This window comes from Monopterus albus, unplaced genomic scaffold, assembly GCF_001952655.1.
Source record: "Monopterus albus unplaced genomic scaffold, M_albus_1.0 scaffold200.1, whole genome shotgun sequence".
Taxonomy (NCBI): Eukaryota; Metazoa; Chordata; class Actinopteri; order Synbranchiformes; family Synbranchidae; genus Monopterus; species Monopterus albus.
Genome location: NW_018128080.1, coordinates 586,440 through 597,523, shown reverse-complemented (window position 1 = coordinate 597,523; position 11,084 = coordinate 586,440).

Sequence of the window (11,084 nt, the reverse complement as noted above, 5' to 3'; positions counted from 1 at the left end):
AGATAGGCGACTGAGCATTGACCTGCCTGGGAGGAGAGAGTGGAGCCACGGTCTGGAGGAACAGTCCATGGGGAGAACACAAAACAGTAGCTGGCTAGGGAATAAATACATACAAAACAATGAAAACGCATGGAGCAAAGTTGGCCTAGTGACTAGAACGAACTGGCAAGTGACTGAGGAGTGAAACCAGGTAATATAGTGAGCAACCTAATCAAGTGCAGCTGGTGATAAGGGAGTGAGGAACAGGTGAACGTGATTAGTGTTAATGGGCAAGAGACAGTAGGAAAGGTGAGGGAGGCCAGAGCGGCCGAGCAAACCTGACAATTACTTCCAGTTGCTTTAGTGGTGCTCTTGTTAGCTGAAAGTAATACAGCATACCATAATGGCCGTAATTCATATCTCACTAAGGATGAGAGAACTTTGTCTTATGTATATGTGACAGACATGAAGTCTGCCCTTCTCGCCTCCACAAGCATCGCCTTCACACAAACATCTTATTTCTCAGGTAAAACAAGCAACATCAATAATGTCCTGTAAAAGATTTTTCTGGTGTTCTGCATAAAGCCAGGGCTGCTGAGCCGTTTATGCAGGCCTTTGGCAGTTAAACACTTCAACATCAATCGATCAGCCCGGGAACTGGCAAAGCTTTTAAAGAGTCACCTTGCCCTCCTGTGAAACAAGGAGATGAAGCCTCATCTTGATGGATTTAATTCTGGTGAGGAAAGGTGAAAGAGAGGAGGGAGAAAGGAGAGAAAGTGAAGATGACCCACTAGGTTTAACTTTAGCTGGTGGGAGGAAGAAAATAAGGAAAAATCCATGACTGAGGAGAGGTTGTGTTTCCTCTTGAGTGAATCTTTCTTTCTTTCTTTCACCCATTGTTGCTTCCATTTTTCTTCCTTCGTTTTTCCTATTTCCTTCATTCCCTATTTGATTTATTTATTTCTATCCTTCTTACTTCACACTAATCTTTGTTTCCTTTGTTCCTATTCCCCTCTTTTCCTTTACTACCTTTCTATATCGCCCTCTGCTTACCTTTTATTTCTCTTTTTTGTCTTCCTCCTATTTATTTTTTCTGATTCCTTTCCTATTCCTTCTTTTTTCCATTTTAATCTCCTGCTTCTTTTCCTTTCTTCCAAGGTCCCCCCATCCCCTCTTTCCTTCCATATTCCCTCCTTGCTTCTTCTTTGCTGTGTGTAAACAAGATTTCACAATAAAACATTTCCCCATTCGTTAGCATTTAACTGTCATGACCATTAGAAGTGCAGATCCTGAAAAAGCCTTATCATTGTTTTCCCATATTCTTGCTGATATCAGCTGCTGCCCTTCTTCCACCAAACACACATACATACATACACACAAACATTGTTATCTCTGCTATTTGGTGTTTAGCCAACTCAGTGCTAATCCAGTGTGAACTCACTCCCTGGCTTGCAAACAGATTTGGAGCACAGACACACACCACACACACACATACACACACACAGAGTCAGACACACTGGCCCTGGAGCAGGGAACATCACGCTCCAGTAATGTGATGCTGAGGCAATAGTGTGGTACAGTAGTGTGGCATTAACATAAATGTGCATCTTAGTGCAAGTAGGAGTAAACATGCAGATATTTAATGCTGTCTGCATGTGATAACTGTCTGATTATGCCTTCACTTAACTTACTGTCCTCACAACACACACACACATATATATACACACACACACACACAGCCATACACTGCCAAAACATGTACATCCCAAACAGTCACTTGGTCTTTTATTCAGTATTTTGAGATAATCAAATTTTGATTTGAGAGTTATGTTCTTAAATCTTATTAAACACCAGGCCACAGCACAGTGGGTTGTACTACACACAGAAAAGATTGTATGGCAGCTGTTTTATTTTGTCTGTGACAATCTCGACATAAACAGCAGAAATATAGCATCCATCTTATAAAGTAAATGAAATTGCATGCTTGCTCCTCATAACACTAGATCATTTTGGTGGAGTCTGCACTTCCCCCAATAAAATGAATTTAAAGTTGTTGTTTTTTTCATGTAGAGTGAACTCTGTGTGAATACACCATAACAGTCTTACATTCAGTTAATACATAAACATAGTTGAAAAGTTCAGTTCTGCCAGTCTACACTGCAGGATGAGACCACCATTACCTAATGTCTAAAATGTGTACAGCATGTGCATTAGGCTGCATTCATATGGACACTGGTATTACAGTAAGCATCTGGAGAATGTCAGAATTTCTTTGATTGTCTATGACGTGTTGGGCCAATGCTGACCAACAGGAGCACAGATGGCTCTTCTGTTCACAACATTTTTGGCATATTGGTCTGAACCATTGTCATTAAATATCACAGCTATTCAGCTAACTTTAGCATAATCACTTTCACAGTCAGCCTTGTGAAGTAGCTACCCTATCAGGAATAGCTGGCTAGTTTTTGGTTTTACTACCCATAAAAGACTTATTTTTAACTGCTATCTCAAGTTATCCATGAAGAAAAGAAAACAGAGGTTGCTGCCCTCTTCATGCAACCGACAAATGGGTCCACTGTCAGGCAGTATCACACACACTCTTCTCCTAGTCCCTGGCACCTGGAAGTCATGAGCAATGGCAGGCTTTAATCTGTCATGTATCAACATGTAGTTTGTCCTATCCCTTGTCCAAGATTGTATGACTCTATAATTGTGTAATCTGACATGGTGTGCATGTGCAGAGAATGTCCGAAGGCAAGCAGAAACCACGAACTGACCTTAATTTGGTCTTAGTCAACTGTACATCCACAGGGATCCATTCTCACCTGTGTGAGACCAATCTATTTTGCACAAGCAGCTTTTATTTTAAGAGCTCCTGCTGTCATTGGCAGCTACAAAGGCAGAGAGTTACCTTAGAGCTGATTGGTCAGTTTCCAGAAAGTCTACATAAACATGCCAATTCACTCTTTAAAGCATAAAAATTGCCAAATACTAGAATTTCCCTTTTTTAAAATATCTGACTAACCTGGCTTATTTCCCGGATGAGCCCATTTCCACTTGTTATAAACGAAGTTTTGCTTCTGTCAGCAATGTTATACAAACAAGGAACCATATGTTGTGGAAAAAAAGGAAAATGGGTGTATTGTGCAAGACACTTGTTCAGTTGTCAGGACTGCTGTTTTTTCTGAGAAGACTGAAGCTAGACTATGTGACTCATTAGGATGGATGTTTGTGCAGTGCGGAGCAGCAGTGTTGATATAGCTTTCAATTCTTCCACCTCCCTTGGACACTCTACAGACTGCAGCCTGTGCTCCACTCTCTCTCCCTCTGTCTCTGTCTTTCTCAGTAGACCTGGTTAGATAAGACCGCCTGGGTTATAAAAGCAGCACAGAGCCTGGGGAGGAGAGTCTGACACGCAGAAACATTCAGCAAGTGTAAAGTATGGAGGCAAAAAAAAACAGAATGTGCTGTTCTGAGGTGATAAACACACACACACACACACACACACACACATATACACAAACAATCCATTTTCTTTCTGTCTGATTCTTCTTTTCCCTGTCTCCTCCTCATTCTCTCTTCTTAAATGTTGCTGTTCGTGGAATCTCTCAAGGCCTCTGCGTCGATACGGTATTATTACTATTGGTTGGTCAGTCTGTGCCAATGTGAACAGGTTGGTTGCTTTTCCTTTAAACACACACACACACACACATATATGTAAATTGTCATCAGAAAACTGTTTATTCCACCTGCTCGCTCTGTGTGCCAACAGTTTGCTATTATTGTACATACAGCTCCACACCGTTGACTCAGTGTGTTGTGTAACAAACAGACAGACTCAATCCCGACTGCTTTGCTCACATTGGCAAGAGTCTGAGTTCACCATCTCTCATAAGGAACTGCAGTGGTCAAATTAATGAGCAAAAATTCACCCTTTACTTAATGCTTTAGAGGAGGGCTTCTCAAAATAAGCCAAAAACAATCTTCACTTTAGGAAGATGTTTAGTGCATTTATAAAATGTAATGTTTTGTAACACTGGTGGGTAACTCTGCCTTGTGGGACAATCACATTTATTTTCATTTTGGAACATGAAACTGTTTCACTTTAAAGATGTTTTTTTTCACATTTTCAAAAAGTACTATTATCATTACCGGAATATAAGGCAGAGCAGATATTCTGACAAGTCAGCCCAATACCTTAAAAAATATATGCAGTTTATAACAACTGTAGTCTTTGTGTTGACATTTTGGTCATGAGTCCTATGTGTAAGAGCCATATTGTACTCATCAGGTTCATTTATGAGATCTGAGAACACAGCTGTATTGGTAGAAAACATGCATAATCAGAAAGTCATACAGGTTTTAAAGAAATCTCTACCTTAGTCAAACTTGTTCAAATTACTAAACAAAGGACAACTATACAATTCGTACCCAAGGTGTTGCACACATCCATTGCAGTTAAACAGACAAAGGGGGATATTTACTAAACCTGCCCCAAATTACTGTTGGGCTGCATGCAGAACCTCATTTTTTATTTAGTGGCACATTTACTAACACTGATGATATAAATGAGCACAGCCATGGCTGTGTTAAATCTGAATACACCTCCACTTCAGATCTACTGGCTGAAGACTTTTGCACGTCTGTGGACCAATAGGAAGTGTAAAAGAAAGTCTAAGATCACAGTGACTGAACTTTAATATGGCTGAAGAAGTCAACAGACACAGTTTGATGGTGCAGTAATGTAGTCTTCTGCCAGTCAAACCATCTTTTATTTCATTCGGTAACTGAGGCATGGTTTGACCTGAAAGCCTGTATAAGTCCTTCACACTCTCCTCTGGTAAATGATGTGATTCACAAACACCTTCTCCCTCCTCAAACATGTTCTTAACTCCAACAAGGTCTAAAATGACTATTAATTCAACATTAAAGTAAAATCATATCAATGCTAGGTTGCTAATTTTATCAAAACAAACACATTAGCTTTGGATGCTAACACATCCAGATGTAAAACATTACATCTGAAACAAATTTGAGTCTTTTGGCTGCTTTTATTGTGTCCACTTCAAAGAGCCAAACGGATGTTAACCCTAGTTTACTGTTTCTTTTCCCCCTTCTGCAAGAGAACACAACTTCTTCTGTCTGATGGGCACTTTTTCTGACATTTAGCAGAGAGTTCCTTCATGGTTGGCTGTTTGAAATAACACATTCCTTTGTGTATTGGCATGATCTTGTATTAGAAAGCAGGTTTATACAGTAGATATGGCTCTCTCTCTCTCTCACACACACACACACACACAAACACACGCACGAGAGGAAATCAGCCCAAAGGAATCGGCAGCAGGCCACTTCTCTAAGGGTTCTCCTGTCATGGCAGTAATGCCACTACATTGCCAGCTCAAGTGACTAGCACTCAGACAGTAATCAATGGAATATACCCTGGGCACTGCTTGGGAACGACCTGTTTGTGTGGCAGTGTGACATAAACACAAGCACACACACATACCCCCTCAGATAGTCGGCCAATTACGCATCATAGCACAGCTGATTTGCCCCATGGGTTGATACTTGCTGTCCAGACCAATCATATTACCCTTTCCAGCTGAAAGTGTGTGTGTTTGTCTTTGCCCATGTGTTTAAATGCTCCAGATTCATCTAGTTTTTGCTGTTAGTGCGCGGTGCTTTCAGCAACATTAGTTGTCACTACTTGTAAAGTGTTTAGCAAAGAAAAATCTCTGAAGGCAACAGAATGGAAGCAACAGTGTGTCAAAAATTTCATCTGGGTAGCATAGCATTTTTTTCTGAGAAAGAGGGCATGGCAGGTAATAGAAGACTCTGTGACAGCTTTGACAGAAGGCTCTTGGCCTTAAATACCTCTATGCTTCCAAACAGTACTCTGCCTAAGGCTATTTGAGCCATAGTGATGATATATCATGGCTCACAGTCCAAATAAAGTCTCTGCAAACAGTGTTAAATTTCCTAACAAACACTTTTCTAGAACTTCACATGCTGAATCCCCCTGAAATTGAGCTGGCCTCATCCCACAGATTCCTTATGACCTCTGGAGCACAGAAACACAGAAGTTCCTCAGTGAAAAAACTACTTGTTCGCCTGTAAACTCCCCATTAAAAAGATCTGTGGGCCAAACCTCACTCCTCCACTGCCTTCAGATGACTGTTGTTTGTGGAGCCCAGCGTGGAAGGGTCTGGGATGTTGAAGGCAGCTACTAGTTTGGATGTCAAACGAGAAGGACAAAAAGACAAAAGACTGCAGGGAAACGGACAAAACGTAAAAGCCAACATGAAACACACCCTGTATTTATGATTAAATTGTCAGATTTACTGTAGGGGAACTGTGCACAGAGGCAGGGATGTATATGGAGATGTAAGATATACACCAGATGGACCCAGGCAGACACATACACTCACTCTCAGTGAATTCTGTGCTATTTTGGGAGATAGGGAAAAAAAACAGTCTTTCTTAGCAAGTGTACATAAGTGCACTGGTGTTAGTGGGTCATTGTATAGGGAAGTATATGGTCTGGCACATACTTAGTGTGGTGCCCCACTTTTCTCTGCATCTGGACTTGATAACTCACCTCTCCAGCACCAATGGGAAAGAGCTCTAGACAGCGATGTCTATATTTGTCTGGACTGACTTTGAAAACTTGGCGGCAGCAGTCAAGAATTTTATCCTAAGTCTGGCATCAGTCATGAGAAATGAGGAACACACTCCTCATCATCCTCTCTAAAAACATACAGCTATATATAGATTAATGTGGTTTTTAAAGCTGGTCTTGCTTTTGTGATTTAAGTGGATACTTTTACATGCATGGAATGAGCAGTGTTCTTTCAGTCCATCCAGAAAGAAATTGCACCATAGTTTGGTTTTTAGTGAACGGAGGTTACACGTTGCTATTTTATTACTCAAACATGTCAATCATTTTTAAAATCAGATGTTTTTTTAAAGGTTAACTCCCTGATTCTGTCATAGTTTCTAACAACACCTTCAGATTTTATCTGAGAGTTCCTGAAATGGTCAAAATGGACATTTGAAAAGCCAAGAGAGTTACATGTAAGTGGAGCCCATTTCTACAGTAGGAGAGGTGCTGTGAGAAAAACTTGGCATAGCTACACCATCACCAGTAGAGCTAACAACAGCTGACGAGGGGCTAAGAGCAGGACATAAAGTTCTGTTATTTATATATCAGCCAAACTAAAGATAATGTTCCTAATGATGACAGTCTGCTGACTGTCATCATTCAAATACACTGTAAAAGTGACACTGACTCAGCTTTATAGAAACAAATGTTAGTGTATGTTATTAAATCTCACATGGCTATATAATGATAACCAAGAGATTGCAATATCGATTATGCATTTATATGACTAAACGTAAAAGCCAGCTGCGGGCAATAGAACTTAAACACGACTGCTGTAACGTATCCCTCTGCGACAGCACAGCAAAGTGCTGTCCAGGGAGGTAGAAGATGGACATTTGTCTTACATAGGCTGCACCTTTGAAATATACAGACTTGAATTAGCTTAGTGGGACAGCTGAAGGTGCATTCGAGCCTCAGACAAACTTTGGAGTGCATGTTTTTACAGAAGGAGAGTTGTGTAGTTTGCCCCTCATTTTTTGCAGTGTAGTGACATTCCAAGTGGAAACATTCATGGTCAGTGTGGAGAGTAGGAGAAATGACAACGACCAAGACCTATTCTCACATTCATAGGAATACATCAGTGTTGTTTTATTAACACCAACTTGGAAAATCCTGAACTATTTCTTGAAGTTTCCATATGCTGCCTGGCAGTTTGACCTTTTATCTATCATAAGACCAAGTTGTTGCGTTTACATTTCTATTTGTATAAAGAATTTCTTCACAAAAAACACTATGATTTTCAGACTGATTATAGCAACTAAAAGCCATGTATTTACCCAGTGTCTGTGCAGAAGGTGCACACCATATTTCTATAACCAGTGTTTTGTTTGAATGCCAGTAATCTCTTTGATCTTAGCAAACCAGTTCTATTATGCCTTCAGCCATAATCCAGGGGTTAGTCCTTCACAGATGAACTGTGAGGACTGACAGCTCCCAATAAATCATGTGGGATTTAGAGAACAAACCTAAACTAACTCTTTAAATGCCTGGATCATCTTCAATTTTCAACTCTTTTGATGAGTTGCTCACCCTACCAGGCCACACTGACCCAGCTAAATTTGACTTTTCTTTGTAATATGTTTCCCTAACTCCTTTGGACCTATAGATGTTCACCTCAGGATAAAGACATTGTTAGTGTGACTGAGGTTTGTTGTTTGAGAGACTGACTTCCACTGCCACACGGGGTCCCGGGGGAGCCCAGCAACTACTAGCCTAACCTATCTGCTTCACGATTGGTATTGATCGGCGTTTAGTGTCAATGCTGGCACCAGGGAGTAATGATCACAAACAGCCAGTCAGACACACACCACTACTGGAACGGGCACATTCAGGCTATCATGGAGAGAGACACATGCTGAATTGCTTCACAAACACACATTTATCCACATCTGCCTGAACACATGGATAGTACAAAATGTTTTTGTTCTACGCCTGCTGTACTGCAGAACCTCTGTTTGCTTCTTGGAAAAAAAGGCACTTGCAACAAGCTGAGTCAAACTGATACAGCCACAACAACCAAACAAGAGATGCCAGCCACCCCCTACACACACACACACACACACACACACACACACACGTCCTCCTCCTTCTCCGCTTCCTCCCCCGCTCTCCACAGCCATAAGCCAGAGTAGACTGATAAGCAGGCAGCCAGAGATGGACTAATCCTCCCACAGTGAGAGACGTTTCAGGTGGTATAAAATCGAGCTAAACTGACAAATAAGGAGAGGATGAGAGCAGAAAGGGGAGTCTACATGAGGAGACATAAGGAGCAAAAAGGGAAAAGCGAGGTGAGGATAGAGATTAGCAAAATGATAGGGACAAAAAAGGATTTTTAAAGTGCTATTAGTGTGAAAAGAAGGTTGAAAGTAAGTTAGGAATTAGATCCAGTAAGGTTTTTAAAAGAAATTTCCTCTTCACCCCCGCCTCCTTTTCACATCGTTCTACCGTCTTGCCTACATTTTGCTGTTTTGCAAGCCTCTCCACTCATTTGCCTGCTCACCAGTCTCGCAGTAATTCCCGCCAATCCTCTCTCACGCTCCCTCTCTCCCTCTGTCTCTCTGCACCCCCTACCCCCACCCAACATCCCTCACTCTCTCGCTTTGTCTCTGTTCCAGTCTGACTGAGGCTGATGTAGGTCAGTGCGTCTGCAGACTTGTCTGAAGCTGCAGAGAGCCTTGGAGCTCCACGCCCGGTTCTTGTCGACCCCTGCAGCAGCTGCCTCCATGTCTGAGCTGAGAGGACACCGATCCCTGGGCTATGTGAGGACAGAACCAGCCCGCCTGACCTGACCTACCTGGAGGAGGATGTGCTTGCGAAACAGGAGGAGGAGGCGGGAGAGTTGGGGAGGAGGGGGAGAATGCAGGTTGATATGGGGTGCCAACATACTATCAAAAGCTTAGACAGCGCATGTCATTTGCATGTCGGTCTAATAGTGAAGATGTATAAGCAGGGAGAGTCAGAGCAAAAGGTACATGATGCAATCGTATGTTTTTCCTCTGTAACATGCAGCATTACAGAGAGGGTTTTTAGGAAAAAAATCTCATGTAATGCTGCCTCCACATTCCCCCTTCCTGCACACACACTGTCCATGCTGTCTGCCTCTTCCTCCATTCGCTACCTAACTTCTTCATGATGCTTTATGTCTCTTTCCCAGACCTGATTCTTCGGTGTCTGCAGCCATCGGCATTCAGCAAAAGCACAGTGACCCAGCAAACTCCAAACTCAGATGCAACTTCCCCTCCTGACTTTAGAAAGAATAAATGTTTTGTTGTTTTCCTTCTTCTTTTGCAACACATCTTTTCCTGTGTTGCTGCACATGGATCCAGATCTGAGAGATATACATTCTCCTGGAATTGCTGAATATGTCCATTATCCATCCATTGTATGCCAAACGCCTTTCTAATGGAAACCCGCAAGCACGATGACAAAGACTTTAGCAAAAGAGCACAAAGCTCTGACATTCTGGCTCTTTCCCACTTCTCTGGCTTGTAGACAATGCCCCGAAAAAGTGATCGCTGTATCACTGTCTAATAGAATGCAGCTGTGAGAGTGGCTGAGTGTGTGTGAGTGAGTTTTGGTGTGTGTCTGTGCTCTCACTGTGACTGTGCCGCACTTCTGGGTCCTGCAGCAGTACACTGGTACTTAGCTGGTTTTGTCTCATTGGGAATTTGTATATGTTTATACATTTGTATGAATAAGTGTGAATTCGTGTGAGTTTGTCTGCATCATCTGACCTGCTTCGTCACTATAAGAGATGTTGGGAGTTCCTGGGGCGTGGTGTTGCCAGCCTGTCCACAGCTCCGTCTCGCACTCATTATCTGTTTCCCTTCTTCTGACCCCCATCGTCTTTTTCCTACCTTGACCGAATCCTCTGGGTTAAAGCAGCAGTGGAGCAAAAATGATTGAGGAAGTAAGGATTCCCACATAGCTTGGCTCTTTACCCTTCTCTTAATTTGCTGCCTTCTCTTTTCTCCTGCCACTCTTCATTTTCCTTTATCTTTACCACCAAGGACTATCTTGTCTGTACATCTATGTGACAGGGTGGATAGACAAGCTAAAGGCTGTCTTTGCTTTAGCAACTGTTTCTGTTTCTACAGATAAATTCGATTATCAAATGGCAAGAAGAGGCTTGTGGTTATCAGGAAAGACTATGTGTGGAGTGTTCAAAATACAATGTACACCTGTGTATTAGAATGGAATGCAGTGCAGAGACATTTCAGACTCACCATAGAGGTGAAACAGCAGCTCTCATTTCTATTTTTTTCTTGCCATATATCTCTTTTTAGTCCTGATAAGGCTGAGGAAGGAAGTATTGGAAGGAATAAGGGAGTATTAAGTACTGTATGTTCCACGGCAACTTAAAAATAACTGGCTTTGTTTGTGTTGTGTAAGGGCCGACAGCAGTAGGTGGGTGATATTGTGAGATGGCCACCTGCACTGTCTG